Consider the following 19,149-nt stretch of genomic DNA (forward strand, 5'->3'; position numbering starts at 1 on the left):
AAAATTATTGTTCCTTTAAATAAACATGCAGGAAGCTCTCTGCCCCACGTTTCCCCAAATGAGGCAGTTTCCTTTGGACAATGATCTGTTCCCTCTGGTTACCACGCACTGCTTCGCTGAACCCACATAGTTAATATCACAACTACTGATCTAGAAATTATTTATAGAACCCAACTCCACAGAAACCATTGTGTCTGCCGTTGCCATGGAAATGGGGATTCTAAAAGCAAAAGGGCCTCTGAGGGAAGCTGAGGAGGGAAGGGAAAGAAAATGGGGGGGAGTGTTGGCAACACAGTGGGTTAATGCAGTTGATTTTCACTTCAGGAGATCTGAACTCAAACATGCCTGTCAAAGGTCACCTGGGGAAATGAATTGAGGACTTTCCATTCAGGCTTTGGTGGACATTGGCTTCCGTCCCTGAACAGTGTCACCCCTTGATGTATTTCAACACCACTTACTCATGGGGAAGATTTCTATAGCCTCTTGTCCAGAGCACCGGGGATGCAAAGCCTGTTCTTGGCCAGGGAGTCTAAATGATTGAGGGCTGCCGCCAAAACCTTGCTGTAGCTCTAGGGGGAAAGAATCCACCAGTCAATTAATTCAGAAATGTTTATTTGGCACTTGCAAAGTGTGATGCATTGTGAGGGGATGAATCATTTCCGCTCTTTGAGCCTCAGTTTCTTTAGCTGTAAGATGAGTGGGTTGAATCAGATGATCTCGAAGCCCCCTTCTAAGTTCTAAGTCCTCCAATCCAATGATTCTTTCTGGCTTCAAAATTTAATTGTATGACATTATAACTAGGAATGCAAAGGACTTGAAAAATCATGTCATGTTCAAGGAATTGAGGACAATTGTCATATGAAAAGAGGAAGACACATTTTATATGACAGAAATAAGACCAATTTGGGATTGTTGATCATTGCTTCCGTTACCCACTACATCTAGACCTAGTACCTGGTAATGATTCACTCCATACTGTCTGGTCCAGAAACCAAGCCCACACTCCATTCATCTCCCACCCCCCTTGAAAAAAGAAGGCGTACACATATTGGCAGTTACCAAATAGTTCCATTTCTGGAGTCATAATGAAATCACTTCTGTTATTGAACCTGGTAAAAGTGTGTTCAGATCTAAGCCCCCATAGCTCCACTTTCCAAAACAAAATGTCATTCCTCCCCACCATTCTCCTACGTGTGTTGTCTCCCTGCTATAAGTAAGCTCCTTGATGACAAGGGTGTCTTTCCTTTTTGATATGGACCTCTAGTGCTTATCACAGTATAAGCAGAATAAACCCTTTGTAAATATTTTTTCATTCATTCAACATTAAGAGCTGCCCTGCAATTGATCCTGGATAAGGAGTGGATCAGTGATTTCAAGTGGTTAAAGTTAACTGTCAAGCAGGATGGTACCTTCTTTACAACTGGATACTCTTAGAGTTAACTGGACTAGAACACTGAGAATATGTAACTTACCTAGGGTATGTGTTAGATTTGAGCAGGATTTGAACTCTGGTCCTCCTGGCTCCAAAGTCAACTGTCTGTTCACTGTGCCATGGTACTTCCATTGCAGGGGACAGTCAACAAGTATCAAGTGTCTTCTATGGCTGAATCTGTTAAGGCTGATATAGAAGGAATTCTTGTGAAGTTAAGTGGAGTAAATCATTTCTTTTGCTACTACCGTTTGTGCAACCTTGATGGAATCACTTCCTTTCTCTGGGTTTGCTCACTTATCTACAAATGAGAGGGTCAGACTAAGTAACCTCTATGTTCTCTCCTGATTCTAAATCCTGTAAATTGAATTCTCACACCCCCTCCCCCCAGTGCTTCCACTTCCCCAAATCTAAGATTCTAAGAAACTAAATATGGTTTCAAAAATTCCAGTTGAGTGCTACAAATACTAAGAGCCCAAGTATCATTACATGGGAGAGTTGTATAATGAAAGCAGATGTTTCCTAGGGAATGAAAGCCAAGTTGGAAGGAAGAGGGTATTAGGACAAAGTAGCTACTTCTCAGCTTCAGAGTCAAGGAGCAAAATTTATTGTTCAAAATTCAAGAGATTAGATCATTCATCAATCTCATTCCTTCACTTTTATGGTATCATGAAAAGAACACTGACGGTATGGTGGAGAGAAGATTGGCCTCTGGGCCAAGAGGACAGGGTTCGAGAAGCATCTCTGACACATGCTGCCTGGGATGCCCTGGTTGCAAGTCACACCTATCAGTGCCCAAGGCAACTAAGATGGTAAGTTACAGAAAAGGTTCTGACCTGCCATGACAGAACTAGTTTTCTTATTCAGAAGTTCCCTACCTCAATGAAATCACAAGTGCAGTCCTTATCCCTAGTGAAAAATAACACTGGAATTGGAATAGCAACTCCTTCATTTTTTTTTACCTTGTACAAATTCATTACCTCCTCAGTCAGGGCCTTAATAGTGAGGGGGTGGGACTTTTGAGATCTATTGAGATCATCTGAGTCCAACTAGAACAGAAATAGTTCTCCCATATCAGTGGTATTGGATAGGATCCAAAACTGAACAGGAAGGAGAAGAAAGCAGGATAGATTGAATTTATGAAACTGAAATGCTATTTTTTTTGATGACTCCAAACTTCACCCTGAAAACAAAGGTTCAACTCTTTTCATGCCAACATACTTCCAGTGATAACTTGGAATCATAGACTACTACGTCTATGAAGATGAAGTTGTGGATCACCAAGAGGGTGTTGAGGTGGCATATGGTAGGCAAAAGAAAGTTTCTGGAAAGAGAAGCAGTGAAAAAAATTCTATCCAAAAAAAGGAAGATTGAGAAAGAACATGGGTTGGTCACAGGGGAGGAAACAGGGTTAGCTAGTAGACAGCTCATGGGACCCATTGGTGTCATCCCAGAAGTCAGGATGCTAGAACTGGGCACCCTCAGAGGTCATCTAGTCCAACTACATCATGTTATGGATGAGGAAAGAAAGGGTCTAGAGGAATGAAATGGTTTACCTGAGGTCATGTATGTTAAAAGGGAAGGAGTCCAGATTTGAATTCACATTCTCTGATTCTAAAACTAGTGCTCTTTCTACTGTCCAGTACTGCCTCAACAATTAAGGAATAGCTCATCCCCCTCCTTATTAGAGGACGTGACCAAGGGAGAAAGTACAATATGGATGAGTTGCTATCATCTGTATCATCAAAGGGAAAATTTCATATTAATAAATCCATCATTATATTTAAGTATAATGTCCAAGAATAATCATAGAATTTTTTTTTTACTGGTTCAAAGATACTCCCACTGAACTTGTGCATCATTGGTATGATTAAGGTATAAATTTAAAGTAATCAGGTGAGAAGGTTGCAATCATGCATGGCACAGGCTAATTGCCAGATAGATCATAGTGCTCAGTTCTTAACCATCCATTAAACCACGATGTGCCACTGTCCTCTTCTCCCTTTTCTCTTTCTTACTCACAGTAGCTTCCAATAGTGTATGTTTGGGTCCTCTAGGATAGGGTGTCGGTGGGTCTTTGTGTTAATGAAAAAGTAACAATTTCCATTTCCATAGCATCAAAGGCTTTACAAGGAAACTGTGATGTAGACTACCATTAACAAGGATTCTTACAACTATTTCCCAAGGAGGCCACCAAAGCTCAGTCAGGTGTGATGAGTGTGCTCATGGTTCCATAGCTAGTAAGCATGAAAGTAGGACTGGACTCCCATTTCTTTGACACCCAAGTCCCTGGGTTCACATCACTATACTCCACTACTTAGTTTGTTATATTAAGGTGTTCTATTTTTCTGGAACAGATAGATCTATATACTCCACCTTACCTGGAACAGTACCCACCAAAGCAGTAATACAGATTAATAATAGCTAGTCTTTATATATAGCATCTTACAGTTTGTAAAGTACTTACCATATATTATTCTCATTTGGTTCTCAATTATTATTATCACTGTTTTAGAAGTAAGGGAACTGAGGAGGCTAGGAGAGGTTGTATGAGTTGCCCAGAGGGGTTACGCAGCTAGTAAGTCACTGAGAAAGGATTTGAATGATCCAGTCTTTCTCACTCTCAATTGAGCACTGTATCCACACCAGAGGTGTCAAAACTCGAACCCCATGTGACCTACAACACTCCCCAGTGCAGCCTGAAACAGATTAAAATGTAATTGAGAAATGTTAAAAAAACATAGACAATGTTAATTTGTGATTTTCTAAGTCAGTATGCTGCTGCCAGGAGGGGTCCATTCTGATTTAAGTTGGAGATGTTGCATGCATTACCTAGTTGCCTCATTATGATTATTCATGCCACAAAGCACCAGGACAGCATGATGGGATAAAGTAATAGAATATTACAATTCAGCTTTCTCCCTCTCCTCCTATTTGCCTGTCCCAAACTGGACTTCACTGGGCTGAATTTTCTATCTGGTACTTCAGAGGAAGCCTTATATGCAGACAAGAAGGTATAGCTACATGCCCAATATATGTTATACTCAGGTATTGTTATTTCATGTGCCCAAGGTTACATACCAGGAATGTCAAAACACAGGCTAATAAACGAGGATTCTGTGATCAGTCAGAACAGCCCTGGTGGGGGGGGTTCAAGTCAGAAAATTTGGGTTTAAGACCTTACTTCCTTTCCCTTTTACTAGCTCTGGAGCTGTGGGAACCAGTCACTGAATCTCTCCAAGGCTTTAAATTCCTTCATCTATAATATGAGAAAGTTAGTGGCCTAGTCTAAGGTTGTCTTGCCTTTTAACTCTAAAGGTCTTTGGTTCTCAGACAAATTCCTGGGTGTTTTATTCTCTAATCTCACATATATCTATCATGGGGCAGGCAATTATGAACCATGTGATTATATTACATCATACGATTACACACTATTTGTAGGCTTGGAGTCTACATTAGTCCTCACTTGTGGTTCTGGGTATCAGTAATAACCTTGGACCTTAAGGCAAAAAAAAAATCTTCTCTAACACAGAAGTAATTCAACTAGTTCACATCTGTATAGTCCTTTTGACATAGCATGTACAAACTGCTTTTCCTCATAACAACTCAGTGAGGTAGATTACAAGTTCCTTCTTATCCTCATTTACAAATGAGGAAACAATTTCGGAGACAAGTTCCCTTCCCAAAGATACTGAGAGCAAGAACTAGAAATTAGGGGTACTAGCTACCCAGCCTCATAAATGTGAGACAAAGTTTCAACATTTGCTTAGAACTGGAATGGACCTTAGAGGTCTTTTTTACAGCTGTCTCATTTTCCAGATAAGGAAACTGAGGCTGTTAGAGGCATTATGACTTATACAAGGTCATAAGTGTCAAAGCTGTGATTTGAATCCAGGTCTTTCTAACCCAAAGTCCAATGTTCCAGTCTAAATGTCACATTGCCCTCCCCCACCCCTTTACACTGGTGTTACCACTTTTATCTTCAAATGAAGGAGGACCCATCCTTGCCATCATATCCCTTAGTGCTCAGCTACACATTCTGGTATTGCATTGGAAAGTAATGGAAGACAGAGAAAGTTAAACAGGGAGAAAAATAGGATGGAGGGAAATACACTGTAATCATAAGTGTGAATATGAATGGCATGAACTCATCCATAAAACAGAGTTGAATAGTAGAATGAATTAGAAAACCAAATCTGACAAAATCTTGTTTATAAGAAACACTCTTGAAACAGAGAGACGCGTGCAGAGTAAAAATAAGGGGCTGGAGCAGAATCTGTTATGCTTCAGCTGAAGTAAAAAAAACAACAACAAGGGATAGAAATCATGATCTCAGACAAAGCAAAAATAGATCTAATTAAAAGAGAGAAGCAGGGAACTGCATTTTCCTAAAAAGGTATCATAGGCACTGAAGTAATATCAATACTAAACATATATACACCAAATGGTATAGCATACAAATTATTTCTTTTTGCTTTTAGATAGTTTTTTCACTTAATAGTAATTTATTCTTTTCTAATTACATGTAAAGATAGTTTTAAACATTCACTTTCATAAGATTTTGAATTCCAAATTTTTCTGCCTCCCTCTTTCCCTTCCTCCTCCCCAAAGACAGGAAGCAATTTGATGTAGGTTATATCTGTGCAATCATATTATCCATATTTCCACATTAGTCAATCATCCAAATTCTTAAAGGAAAAGTTAAATGAGTTACAGGAGGGAATACAGTAAAACTATACTAGTGGGGGACCTCAACATTTTCATTTCAGAACTAGATAAATCTAACAACAAAAAAACCCAAAAAGAGATTAATTGAATTTTAGATAAGTTAGATATGATAGACCTCTGGAAAAAATTGAATGGGAACAGAAAGACGTATACCTTTTTCTCAGTTGTACATGGCACCTACACAAAAACTGGCCATGTATTAGGGTATAAAGACCTTACAATCAGATACAGAAAAACAGAAATATTAAATGCATCTTTTTCAGATTGTAATGCAATACAATTATATTCAATAAAGGAGTCTGAAAACATAGGTTAAAATTATTTGGAAATTAAATAATCTAATCCTAAAAATGAATGGATAAAAGGAATGCAGTGAAAGGTAGAAAGAAACACCAAAAAATGTACTTAGCAACATGACTCCCTTAATGGAACTCAAGTTGGGGACTGAGTTTTTGGCTGGTAGGTAGCCCAGGGAGCATTTTATTCAGCTATATCAACCCATGTGACTTTATAGTTTGGGTATAGTCTGGAGGAAGAAGGGAAAGACTATACTCAGCTTTGAGTTTTAAAGTTGACACGGAATGCTGAGCACTTGGAATTGTCCTTTCACGTGTATTTTCTTGTTGTGGTTTCTGTGGGAGATCTTACCACTCCCCCAGCATTTACAAAGTCTTGTTTCTGTATTTCTCCTCATATTTTATTGTGGATATCTGAATTTTTTTTGACTTTTAGCCATACACAGTCTCCTTGCTTGGGGTGTCTTTGGCGTCAACTAAGTGTACTTAGATCAGTACATAGTTGAAATAGCCATCTGGGATGACGTCCACATCTGGGATCTTAATGACCCCAGCCTCTACTATGTTTTCTCAGTTGGTCAGCAGTATGCTTTTCTACTGAGCCACTCTGCTTCCTGGAATATTATATTGTTGGCCCTGCGTACCTCATAAGGCTATTGTGAGCTTCTGATGAGATCATAATGACTGGGACCCTGCTTGGCCTAGCAAGTGTTGTTCATATAGTGGTTTTTCTCATTGACCTTTATTGGTTTCACTCTCTCTGCTATCATGTTTCCTGGGGGAGGACTCCATGTCCACTAACTCTAGTTCCATTGTATCATACATTCCACCTACCTTCCCTTTCCATCTTATACCAAGCACCTCTAGTGTGCTACATAAAGAGTTATTGTCCATTGTGACCTGGGAACAAAGACAAGACCCTCTCGAGGATTTCTCAGCCCACTTCTGTATCCCTGATTCAGGAGCCTGCAAACTTGGTACTTCTCCAGTCTATCCTTAGAAGTTTCCACATGAAGAAAACAAACACACCTTATTCTAGTCCATTTAAGAGTATAATGTCCCATGGTGAGTGTATTCTGTTAGTTTGTCAGGTCAACAAGCATTTATTAAGAGTTTACAATGTACCGAGCATTGTGCCAGATAAACACTAGGGTTACAAATGACAAAAATCATCAACTGATTGTAATTTTTTCAGTGAAAAAAACTAAATGATTAATGACTGCATGAAGGTTAATTGCAAAAAGGACAGTGGATTATGCATAAGATAATGGACAATAAAGATACTATATATCAAAATGTGAGTATTTTAATACTCAGAGCCAAGGCTGTAGTTTTAAATTCCTGTAGCAATAAGAGGGAGGAAATTAACCAACTAGTTGAGTCTGTAATTAAATAACCTAGGAAAAGACGAGTCATGAATACAAATGTAAAAGAGAAGAGGATTTCATTATATTTTAAAAATCCAATTCCCTTTATTCCAGCACTGCCCTTGTCCAGAAAATGCCTGCTCTTAATTTGGTTTCTTAGATTTTCTTTTAGTGTCCAGCCAAGAAGAGCATTTGATGTGGCATTGCAACTCTTTCCTTTGTGTGGTAGAAATGTCCAGGCACGTCCAGCCTAGCCTTTTCAGTCTTATTTCTTCCATGTAGCCTTGACTTGTATTCTCAATCTGAGTCCTTGGTTTTAGCCTTTGAAAGGGTGGTCAGACTTAGGTCAGAAAAAAAAGCAGAAAGTGAAAGACTACCCACAGATGTGGACTCAGTTCCCTAAAAAGAGTCCTGTGCATCCATGTAGCAGGCCCTTCAAAGAACTTCATGCATGGAGGAACCAGGGCCAGTGGGGAGCTGGTGACACTCTAGTACCCAAGGGGAGGCTGTAACTGTTCAACTAGAGAGAAAAACTTTCATGTGAGATGGTGGGAGAGGAAACAGAGACATCCAGGATCACTTGAATCTCGAGGGAGGCCTGTCTTCTACACAGCCCCAAAGGGTTAGAATAATCCATATAACGTGGAGCCATGACATGAAGGAGCAACGTGGGTCTACCCATCCATTGTCACTATGAATCATATGAACTTCACAGGTCTTGAGGGACCACCAGAGGACTTGCTTGATTCTAGCAAACCAACCCAAGATAATTTCCTCATAGGGAGTGGGGCTCACTATAGCTAACAGCAAGTGTTGTCCTTTGGAGTGGGGAGAAGGGGACCCACCAAAATGAAGAAGAGTTTCTGTTTGTTTTGCCTAACTAGAGGGTAGCAGCACTTTGCATTTTCCGTCAGGTTAAATAAAATCCCTCTCCCCCTGTACTTTATCTTTTGTTAGGCTAAGTGTTTTACATGGGAGCCAAAGGGAATGCCACAAAAGTAAAAAAATATGATGTACTCTGAGTTTTCCCTGTAGTGACATGTTAGAATGACCTCCTTGTAACCGAACCCAGTTTATGTGGTCCCAAAGACACATTTCTGAGGCAGGGTTTTATGTATAACCTGCGTTGTCATGGAGATGCCACCTCAGAATCCACCAACTAGTGACTTTGTGGAACAGCAACTTCAGGGACTGCTTTGTGAAAATTTCTGGGAGGAAGATGACAGGAGGAGGGGAGCCATGTGGTGAAGGTTTGGCCACCATCTTGGGACCATGGGGATCAGTGGAGCTCAAAGAGGGATGTTATATAAATACTCATCCTAAGGTAATTTGGAGAGCATATTAGACCCAGGGAAAAGAAAGGAGCATATCTGTTAAAAGATTGCCTTTCCCAAGTTCTGATTGGCTAGCAAAATGTATTCTAAGAAATTTAGTGCCTCCTTTGTTCACTTTAGGTAATTAATCTAGGATATATGATTTAATACGAAATTTCTCATTGAGTTCTTCATAAAATTTCTTAGTTCCACAGAAAAAGATGCTGGTCCAGAAGGTACAGTTATTTTTTTGTTACATAGATGTGTGTATATATATGCGTATAAAATTAATTGATTTTGAATTTGCTGTGTTATAGGAGATAATGTATATATAAATATATATATAAAGTATATATCTAAGCTTTTTTTCTAGCAACACTGCTATTTCAATTTCATAGTTTATAGTATAATTTTATTTTAAGATGATTTCTTACAACTATAAACATTAACAAAATGTTTCACTTTCATTAGGTTTATTTTATAATCTTACTTTGAAATGATTCCTTACGAACATAGCTATAAACCATAGTGAAATGTTTCATCACGTTTATAATATTCATCTTATTTTGGTGAACATAACTGTAACAAGTTTATAACATATCTTATTTTTAATTTCTTGTGAACATAACTAACTTCAACAAAAACACAAAAATACGACTTTCAATAATTTACACTTGAATACAAGAATTGCATTATGTAAAAGTGTTATAACAAATCATTTATTTTTCCTATATCCCCCTTGACATTTCTGTTACTCATTCTTACATTTTGACCTTTGTGTTATTGTATTCGTGGTCAACTATCTTTTGCTGACTTTGCAGTCTTTGTTTTATGTGTTTCAGATAGATCTTTTCAAGTTTTTTTCTATTTCTAATCATTAATGATTTTACTATGTGTTCCATATCTCCAGTCATCCGGATCTATATCTGGCCACTAGACCCAGGTGGCTCCAGAGGAGAGAGTGAGGCTAGTAACTTTGCGCAACCCTCTCTCACTCAAATTCAATTCATTTGAAAGTTATAGCATCACCTTCCTGATGCTATGGTCCTCTTCAAGAACTGAAGGACAAGTGACAAACAATTGACCTATTTTGGATTATAGCACCTTTCCTATTTATCAATTTGATCTGGCTAAGAAATACTAATATAGAGTAAAGTCACTAACTCTGCTGCCTTCCCATGGGAAGTGTCTCCCACCTTCTGTCCAGACTTGCGCATTTCTCCAAATGTCTATCAGCAAAATTAATGAAATAATAAGGATTAGTGGTTACTAGTTTTCTGCATATGAAAGAGGAATAATCATAGACAACAATGGGGATACATAAAATCAGTGGTATATGTAGCCAGTCCTGAAACTATTCCAGTCACAACAGAAAGCTAGCTGCTTTAGGCCCCTTCCGCTCATGAGGAAGACATGATGCAAAACTCCTGGAGTAGAACTACTCATGGAGCTTTTGCTCCTAACTCACCACTCATCTATCTCATTTTGAAAAAGTCTTTCCTTTAGATTGTTACCTTTGCTGGTGACATTCCCATCAAGAGTCTCATTACAATGTCTTACTACTGGATCTTTAAGGGAGCAAACACCAGGATCATCACCATGACGGTCCCAAGATGTAGGGCGAACATTAAACTCTCAATTGGCTCAATTCCTTCTGGTATCTTTCTCTCAAATATAAGTGCAAAGCATTCCCTAAAGCCCCAGGTCCACAGTAAACTGGCTCGTGAATTCTAGGGGTAGTATCTCTATGGCAATGTAGGTTACATTTGTAAGCAAATACCTTGGCATAGAACCTAAAACTGTAGGTAACCTTTTGGTTCATCCATCCCCTCTCCCTTTAAAAAGCCAGACACTAATGACCACGTAAGAAGTGATTTGTTCAAGTTCTAACAGGTAATCAATGGTAGAATGAAACCTAAATCTTCTGAATCTTTGCTTTAGACACAACAAAAACTATCTAGAGTTTCTCAAAAGGAAGAAGAAAACCTGATTCTCTGAAGAGTTTATATATATAGAGAGAGGCAGCATGGGGTAATGGAACAATTTCTGGCTTTGGAATCCGAAGCCCTGGCATTGAATGCCCATTCTATCATTTTTTTCAGGTCTGTGATCCTAGGCAGGTTACTTGACCTCTGGGCCTCAGTTTCCTCATCTGTCAAATGAGGGGTCCAAATGGACTAGATAACCTCTGAGATCTCTTCTAATCCAAAAATGCCTCAGGATCTTTGTGTTGGTGCATATTTTCCTGGGAGTCAGTCTTTTCTGACAAAGTGTAAGATTTAGGTATTTCCAGCAGGTGGCATACACAGATCCGAATGAGTTCCTACTCAGTTTAGCCTAGCCTTTAAAGCCCTGAAAGCATGCAGTGCTGGTAATGCAGTCTACTGGACCTCTGGAATTCTGGCTTTGTTTTACACTGTAAAACCAAGGAGGGTTCCTCCCCAGGCAGGAGATGATTTTTAGAGCCACGCCTCTCAAAGTGCTAGATGGGCCCATGTGGATTAATTAGAATCATAAAACATTAGATTTGGAAGAGCAATTAGAGAGCCTTGATTACAATTCTCTTTGCATATAGATAAAGAAAATGAATCACAGAGATATGAAATGATTCTCCCAAGATTATATCAGGTAATAAGCAGAGCAGAGATTTATGCTATGAATCCAAATTTTGCCTTTTCTTACAGCATGTTACCATTTCAACAGCAAACATTAAGTACCTACTGTGTGAAGGGGATAGAATGCTGGGTCTGGAGTCAGAAAGATATGTTTCTGAGTGCAAATCTAGCCTCAGACACTTACTAACTGTGTGACTTTTGGCAAGTCACTTAACCCTGTTTGCCTTAGTTTCCTCATCCATAAAATTAGTTGGAGAAGGAAATGACAAACAGTTTTGGTATCTTTGCCAAGAAAACCCTAAATGAGGTCATGAGGAGCCAAACCCAACTGAAATAACTGGGCAACATCAACAAAAATTTCCTCATTCGTAAGAATAGGGACAGAACTGAGGGAATAGTGAACAGAGATCTGGTGTCACAGTCAGGATGACCTGGGTTCAAGTCCTGCCTTCAGGCATCTATTGGAACACACCATATCTCCATCCACTACTCCCTCAACCTCTGTTCCTATTTTTACAGAGGAGAAAATTAAGACCTTGGGCTAAAGTCCCACAAGAGTATAATGTCACATTAGAACAGTTTTGCGTAGGAGAACCAGATTCTAGACTGGCCCCATGGACATGGGAGTATCTTGGAACCAAAGGATGCCAGACCACTTTACAAGGAGGATCCCATAAACGGAACAAAATCCTTAGATACATCTGACCCAATCCTTTCATTTCATAAGTGAGGAAACTGAGGCCTGGAAAGAAAGTAGCATATGCAGATTCTACCTCAAAATTCAAACCTAGGTTTTCTTTCTCCAAATTCCATCCACAGCTGGAGAAATAGAAACAGGAAAAGGAAGGAGTTATCTTGAGTCAAAATTTGCAGCTGAGCTGGGAAGAGAACCCACGACCCTCATGCGTTCCCCAAGACCATTTTCTTCCCTCTGCTAACCATATGGTGTAGTTTTGCTGAGGGTAGCCCAGCTTCCAGTTTCACGAATCCACTTCCTTCCCCCAAAACCTAAAGCATTTGCAGCTGGTAATATTTTGCTTCATAGCAGATAATGTTTACTTTTTTAAATGACTATTGGAATGGTCTCGGCCAGCAAAACTCTGCCTTGGGGCAGGGAGAAAGAGCAGCATGCGTTACAAGCCAATTAAATAGGGGTAAAGCTTCTTGGCTTGGAAAGGAAGTTGTGTCCAGTCCCAGGAAAGATGAAGACAGGAGAAATGAGGGCCCTGAGGCATGGCACTGTGGGAGAGGTAGGGTGGAGCCTCATCCCAGACCAAGATGATGAGAGGTGATTAGGAAATGCTCTTGCCCAGAGGGTAAGATATCAACCTATTTCTAGCTGCCTGCCTCACCCAAGCTAAACCTGCACTAAGGCTTGGGGCATTTCCTGCTGCTTCTTCACTGGGGTTTCACCACATCTGTAAGCAGAGCCTAATCTGTCTCTCCTGAAATGAAGTAGGTTCAGGAAGCAGCGCTGGGGAAGAACCTGAGACTGGGCACCTCCCTCCCAAGCTCTCTTCCAGCTGGTCTTAGCTCAGGAGATGTTTCCAGCCTCATCTTTTTCAGCTGAAATCCAACCAGTTGGCCTAAAAAGTCTGGAAGAGGGTTCCTACTGGGTAGGTGAGCAGCAAATGGGAGCCACTATGAAGGAGTATGAAGCGAGATCCCTGGAATCTGATCAATACTTAAGAATGGGTTGTGGGGTTTTGTGTCTTTCCCTTTTGTTAAGAGAAGCCAAAAAGCTGTATGTGTTTCCATGAGACCTTCCAGGCAGAGAAAGAAAGAGAGAGGGAGAAAGAGAGAGAAAGAGAGAGACAGACAGAGACAGAGACAGATAAAGACAGACAGAGACAGAGTGACAGAGAGAAAAGACAAAAAAAAAAAAGACAAGGAGGGAGAGGAGAGAGAGAGACAGAGAGGGACAGAAACAGAGACACAGAGAGGAGAGACAAAGAGAAAGAGAGAGAGGGAGAGAGAGAAAGAGAGAGAGGGAGAGAGAGAGAGAGAGAGAGAGAGAGAGAGAGATGTGATTGTGCTGGGAGGAAAGGATGATTGGAGGATGGAGGGAGGGACTGAGGACAGAGCAAACTGCATTTCCCTTCTGTGGCTTTGGCATCGATGGGCAGCACTGCTGCATTTCCATGTCCCCGATGAAGATTTTGGGGACAGCATGCCCAGGATGCCTGGAAGTCATTACTGCTCCATTAGATTAAAAAGAGCAGTGAGTCCATGAGCTGGCTTTCCATTAGAGGGTGCCTAGAGCCTCCTCTTGCTGGCTTTCTGTTTCAGAGCTGAGCCCTGGCCCACGCCCAGGCCTGGGTTGGCAGTAGGTATTTGGAGGGCTGTGGAAGGCTGTTTCCTTTAGAGAGAAGCTGTCCCTCCCCTTCCTTTTCCCCATATGGACTTTAATCACACAGCTCAGCTGTCACCACTAACCCAAGTAGCTTTTGAACACAGCAGCCTTTCTCCAAGACAAAGAATCATAGCTTTAGAAGTGGAAGGGATAATGATGATGATGATGATGAAATCCAGCCTCCTCATTTGTTTTAACAGATGAAGAAACTGAGGCCCAGAGAGGTTAAGTGCCTTGTTCAAGGTGACACAGGTGATAAGCAGTAAAGCCAGCATTCAAAGGTCCTTAGATTCTCAATCCAGGACTTCTTCCATTGTACTAGTCAACTCTTTAGTCTTTTGGTCAACTCTTTAAGCATTTATTAAGCACCTACTTTGTACCAGGTACTGTGCTAAGCCCTAGGGATATAAAACAAACAGATGTATGTAACTATTTATATTGTTCTTGTTTGGTCTCAATACAGGGCTTCTTCCATGGTACCAGTCAATCAATCAGTAGGGTAGCTAGGTGGTGCAGTGGATAGAACACCAATGCAGGAGTCAGGAGGACCTGAGTTCAAATCTCACCTCAGACACTTGACACTCACTAGCTGTGTGACCTTGAGCAAGTCACTTAACTCCAATTGCCTCATCTTAGGTCATCTCCATTCATCCTGATGAGTATGTGGTCACTGGATTCAGATGGCTCTGGAGGAGAAGTGAGGCTGGTGACCTGCACAGACCTCCCTCACTCAAAACAAAGTCAAGTGTAAAGCTATGTCATTATTTCTCTGATGGAATGGTCTTCTTCAGCAACAAAGAACCAACACGCAATCAATGGGTAAGCATTTATCAAATGCCTTTTGTGTACCAGGCACTATGCTAAGCACTAAAGATGTAGAGAAAGACAAAAGACAGTTCCCGAGTCTTTTAGAAATTACAGTCATCTATCTACCTATGTACAAGCATAATATAGACAGGATAAATTGGAGATAATCACAAAGGGAAGGCACTAGCATTGAGGGGGATATGGAGAGGAACTGAGTTGTTGATGACACCTATGTTGCAAGCCTAGATAACCAAGACATAGCACCCTACACATTAATAAGGAAGTCACGAATAGGAGAGGATGGTTTGGGTTGAAAGATAATGAGTTAGGTTTTGGACATGTTGAATTTAAGATGCCTGTGAGCATTCATGGGTGTGCAAGATTTCCAATAGATATGAACCTGGGGAGGTTAGACTAGAGAAATGGGCATGAAAATCATAGTATAGAGATGAAGGTGCTTATACATTAGCAGTAGTGTCCTTACTAAATGTCCATTAGATAGTTAATTGAAATCAAAGGAACTGATGAAAACCAGTAAAATGATATAGAAGAAGAGAATATAAGACCAACCCCTTGGGGGACCCACGCTATTTGCCTGTGTGATCTGGATGAAGATCCAGCAAAGGAGTCTGAGAAGAAGCAGTCAAACAGATAGGAGGAGGACTCACTGTTGTGAAAACCCAGAGAGAAGAGTATCAAGGAGAAGAAAATGATCAGTATTGTTATTCTGGAGGAATATTCGGTCCTTAGAGATAATCTGTTCTAGGGGTTCTCAATCTTGAACTTCTTTTTTAAAAAATTATTTCCAGAATTGTTTTTACATGTAACTGGAAAAAAAAATGATAAATAAAAATTTTTAAAAAGTGATGAGCAGGCGGATTTCAGAAAAAAGTGAGAAAGATTTACATGAACTGATGCTAAGTGAAGTGAGCAGAACCAGAAGAACATTGCATACAGTAACAGCAACATGGTACAACGACCAACTATGATAGCTTTAGCTCTTCTCAGCGATACAATGACCCAAGACAATTCCAAAAGATTCATGATGGAAAATTCTATCCACATCCAGAGAAAGAACTATGGAGTCTGAAAGCAGATCGAAGCATATTATTTTCACTTTGATTTTTGTTTTTGTTTTTTCTTTCTCATCATTTTCCCCTTGTGTTCTGATTCTTCTTTCACAACATGACTAATGTGGAAATATGTTTAACATGATTGTACATCTATTACTTACATCATATTGCTTTACCTCTTAGGGAGGGGAGAAGAGAGGGAGGGAGGGAGAAAAATTTGGAACTCAAAATTACACAAATATTAATGTTGAAAACTATCTTTACATGTAATTGGAAAAAACAAAATATTACTAAGCACAAAATTCCAGAACTATATTTTAATATAATTGATATGATATAATTAATACAATATAATTTAATATAATTTTAAATATAAGAGCCTAGGTATTTTATTTTATGAACAAACAATATTATTCAGAGAAGGGGTCTGACACGGGCTTCACAAGGTTGTCAAAGGGAAAGTTCATAGTTTTAGAATAGGCATAATCATAGAATTCCAGAAGTTCAGAGTTAGAAGAAACCAATAGTCTTAACAAGTGATCATCCAGATTTTTCCTGAAGACCTTCGATGAAGGGGAACCTACTACCTTCTGGGACAGCTTCAGTCTACTTTGGCTTAGTTACAATTGTTAAGAAACCTCTGCCCTCCACCATCCCCCTGGCCTTTACATCGAGACACACATCATCCCTAGAGGAATGTCAGCATTCAAAAGTTTGGATTTTGTTTCAGAGAGCTTGGGATCATTGAAACCAACACTATTCAATTTCTCAGTTAGAATTCAATCCACTTTCTTTCTCTTATTGACAATAACAGCTATTTGCAAAGTACTTTATGTGTATTATCTCCTGATTTCTTGACAATGTATGAAGACTCAGGTACTACATTTCTCATTATCCTCATTTGACAGATGAGGATGCTTTGAAGCTTGAGAGGTTAAGTGATATCTGTTGTCTATCATCACATGATGGGAGATTTGGATTGGTCAGTGAGGGCTTGTTCTTTATGAGGATGCACAATATTTCCTGCCTGAAGCAACCCTCCATGTGGATTTGATCATGAGCAGGCATTGCTTCTAGTCTGCTCACCACATGAAGAAGAGAAGTCTTTTGATTGCTGTTGAGTTGAAACTAGGTATGTTTTTTCAAAAGGCATTAACCTTCCAAGACATTGTCTCTTGCTTGCCTGGTTGCCTCTGAATTAGAGTAAGCCTCCTGGTGGGTAAGAGTGGCCTTGGACTTTTCTCTCCCCATTTAGGAGACTGACCAGTGGCCTGATGTTTCTTCAGTCTCTGTAAAGTATTTTTCTCTCTGTCCTTAGGTGAAAGAGTATGATCAGATGCGTCTTTCATATTGTATTTAGAGTGAGCCTGTGGAGCTCTTAAATTCTCTGAGGAGTACTTCTAAGCAGCCTACCAATCTACTAGTCAGTCAGTGGGTATGGAGCCAAAGCTAAGATTCACAACTCCTTTTCCTTTCTGCCTTTGAACTGGATATTTTTCATGCTTGAAACATACTCTCCCTCCCTTATCCCAAAAAACTACAGACTTCCTCTTCTAAAAATTTCCAAACACCAACTCCTATGTTTGTCATTTTAATCAAAGCCTTTTAGAAAACTATAGCCTGAAGGCCAAATCTGGGGTGCTGTCTTTTTTTTTTTTTTTACAGTCATCTAGCTGTATAAAATGGTTTTTACATTTTAAATGGAGTTTTACTGTATTTAAAAATATAAAATGTAAGAAATATAAAAAAAAATTCTTATCTAGTGGATCATATCAAAACAGGCAATGAGTCAGACTTGGCCCTCAGGCCATAGTTTGCCTATTCCTGCACTACCACTATCTACTATGATTACTCATATCACAAAGCACCCTGGCAACATGATATCATGGAATGTTACAATTCACATTCCCTATCCCCACATGTGTATTTGCCTGTCCTTAAATGGACTTTAATTGGGCCAAATTTTCTACCTTGCATTGTAGAGGAAGGCTCATGTCTAGAGGAAGAGATTATACTCTTCAGGTCCAACATATGTTGTTATCATCCAGTCATTCAATTGTGTCCAACTGTCCATGGGGCTTTCTTGGCAAAGGTATCGCAGTGGTTTGCTATTTCCTTTTCCACTCAATATTTTTGTCCAGCAATCAGAGGTTAAGTGACTTGCCCAGGGGCACACAGCTAAGTGTCTGAGGTTGGATTTGAGCTCAGGTTTTCTTGACTCTACTCCCGGCACTCAATCCTAGCTGCCCTCATAGTATAGTGCCTGGCACATAATAGGTGTTTAATAAATGCTTATTGACTAATTGATAGACAATGATAATCATCACTAGGCTTGAAGTTTACAGCAGTCCTAACCTGTGATTCTGACTCTCAATCACCATTGGTCCTTAAAGCAAAAGTGCTTGATCTTTCTCTGCACACCTCAGTTTAGTCACCTATAAAACAGAGCTAATCCAACTAGCTCACATCTACATAGTCCTTTTACAAAGCATGTACAAACTATTTTTCTTTACACTTTAGTGAGGTAGGTTCATTTCATTTTAGAAATAAGGAAATAGCTTTGGAGTTTCAGAGAGATTCTACCCAAGTTTACTGATAGAACTAAAAATTAAGACTCCTAGCTAGCTACCTGACACCATAGATTTGAGACAAAGCGTAGAAGGTCCCAACATTTGACCTAGAATCAGAGACTTTTGGAACTGAAAGGGACCTTGGAGGGCTTCTTGTACAACCACCTCATTTTACAAATAAGGAAACTGAGGTTGTAAAAGGGAGCATGACTTACACAAAGTAGTAAGTGAAAGAGTTAATATTTGAACTCAAATCTTCCTAACCCCAAGCCCAATGTTCTATCTACAATGCCACACTCTCCTTTTTTCTCCTCTTTCACTGGTTGTCACCACTTTTACCTTCAGTTGAAAGAGGAACCGATCCATGTCATTACCATTTCTTAGTGTTCAGCTATAGATTCTGTTATCATGGCACTGGAAAGCAGTGGAAGGTAGAAGGATACACCAAAGAATGTACTTACCAACATGGCCCCTTTAATCTAACTCAAGTTGGGAACAAGACTTTTTAAGTTCAAGAATAGGCTTGAAGCCAGGGAGGACTCAGGCCTCACCTGGTGGGGCTGGGCAACCCAGAAAGATTTTATTCAGTTGTCATCAG

The 19,149-nt window shown here is 39.8% G+C and overlaps 1 long non-coding RNA gene across 1 annotated transcript; it reads right to left on the reverse strand.

Annotated features, from left to right (window-relative positions):
- Positions 1-448: 448 nt before the first annotated feature.
- LOC140521341 (uncharacterized) lies at positions 449-6,483 on the reverse strand. The gene is made up of 3 exons (XR_011972889.1): positions 3,897-6,483; positions 1,473-1,618; positions 449-768 (listed from the first exon to the last, which is right to left on the reverse strand). It is a non-coding gene; the product is annotated as an uncharacterized lncRNA (long non-coding RNA).
- Between the last annotated feature and the right edge of the window lie 12,666 nt (positions 6,484-19,149).

This window comes from Notamacropus eugenii, chromosome 1 (assembly GCF_028372415.1).
Source record: "Notamacropus eugenii isolate mMacEug1 chromosome 1, mMacEug1.pri_v2, whole genome shotgun sequence".
Lineage (NCBI taxonomy): Eukaryota > Metazoa > Chordata > Mammalia > Diprotodontia > Macropodidae > Notamacropus > Notamacropus eugenii.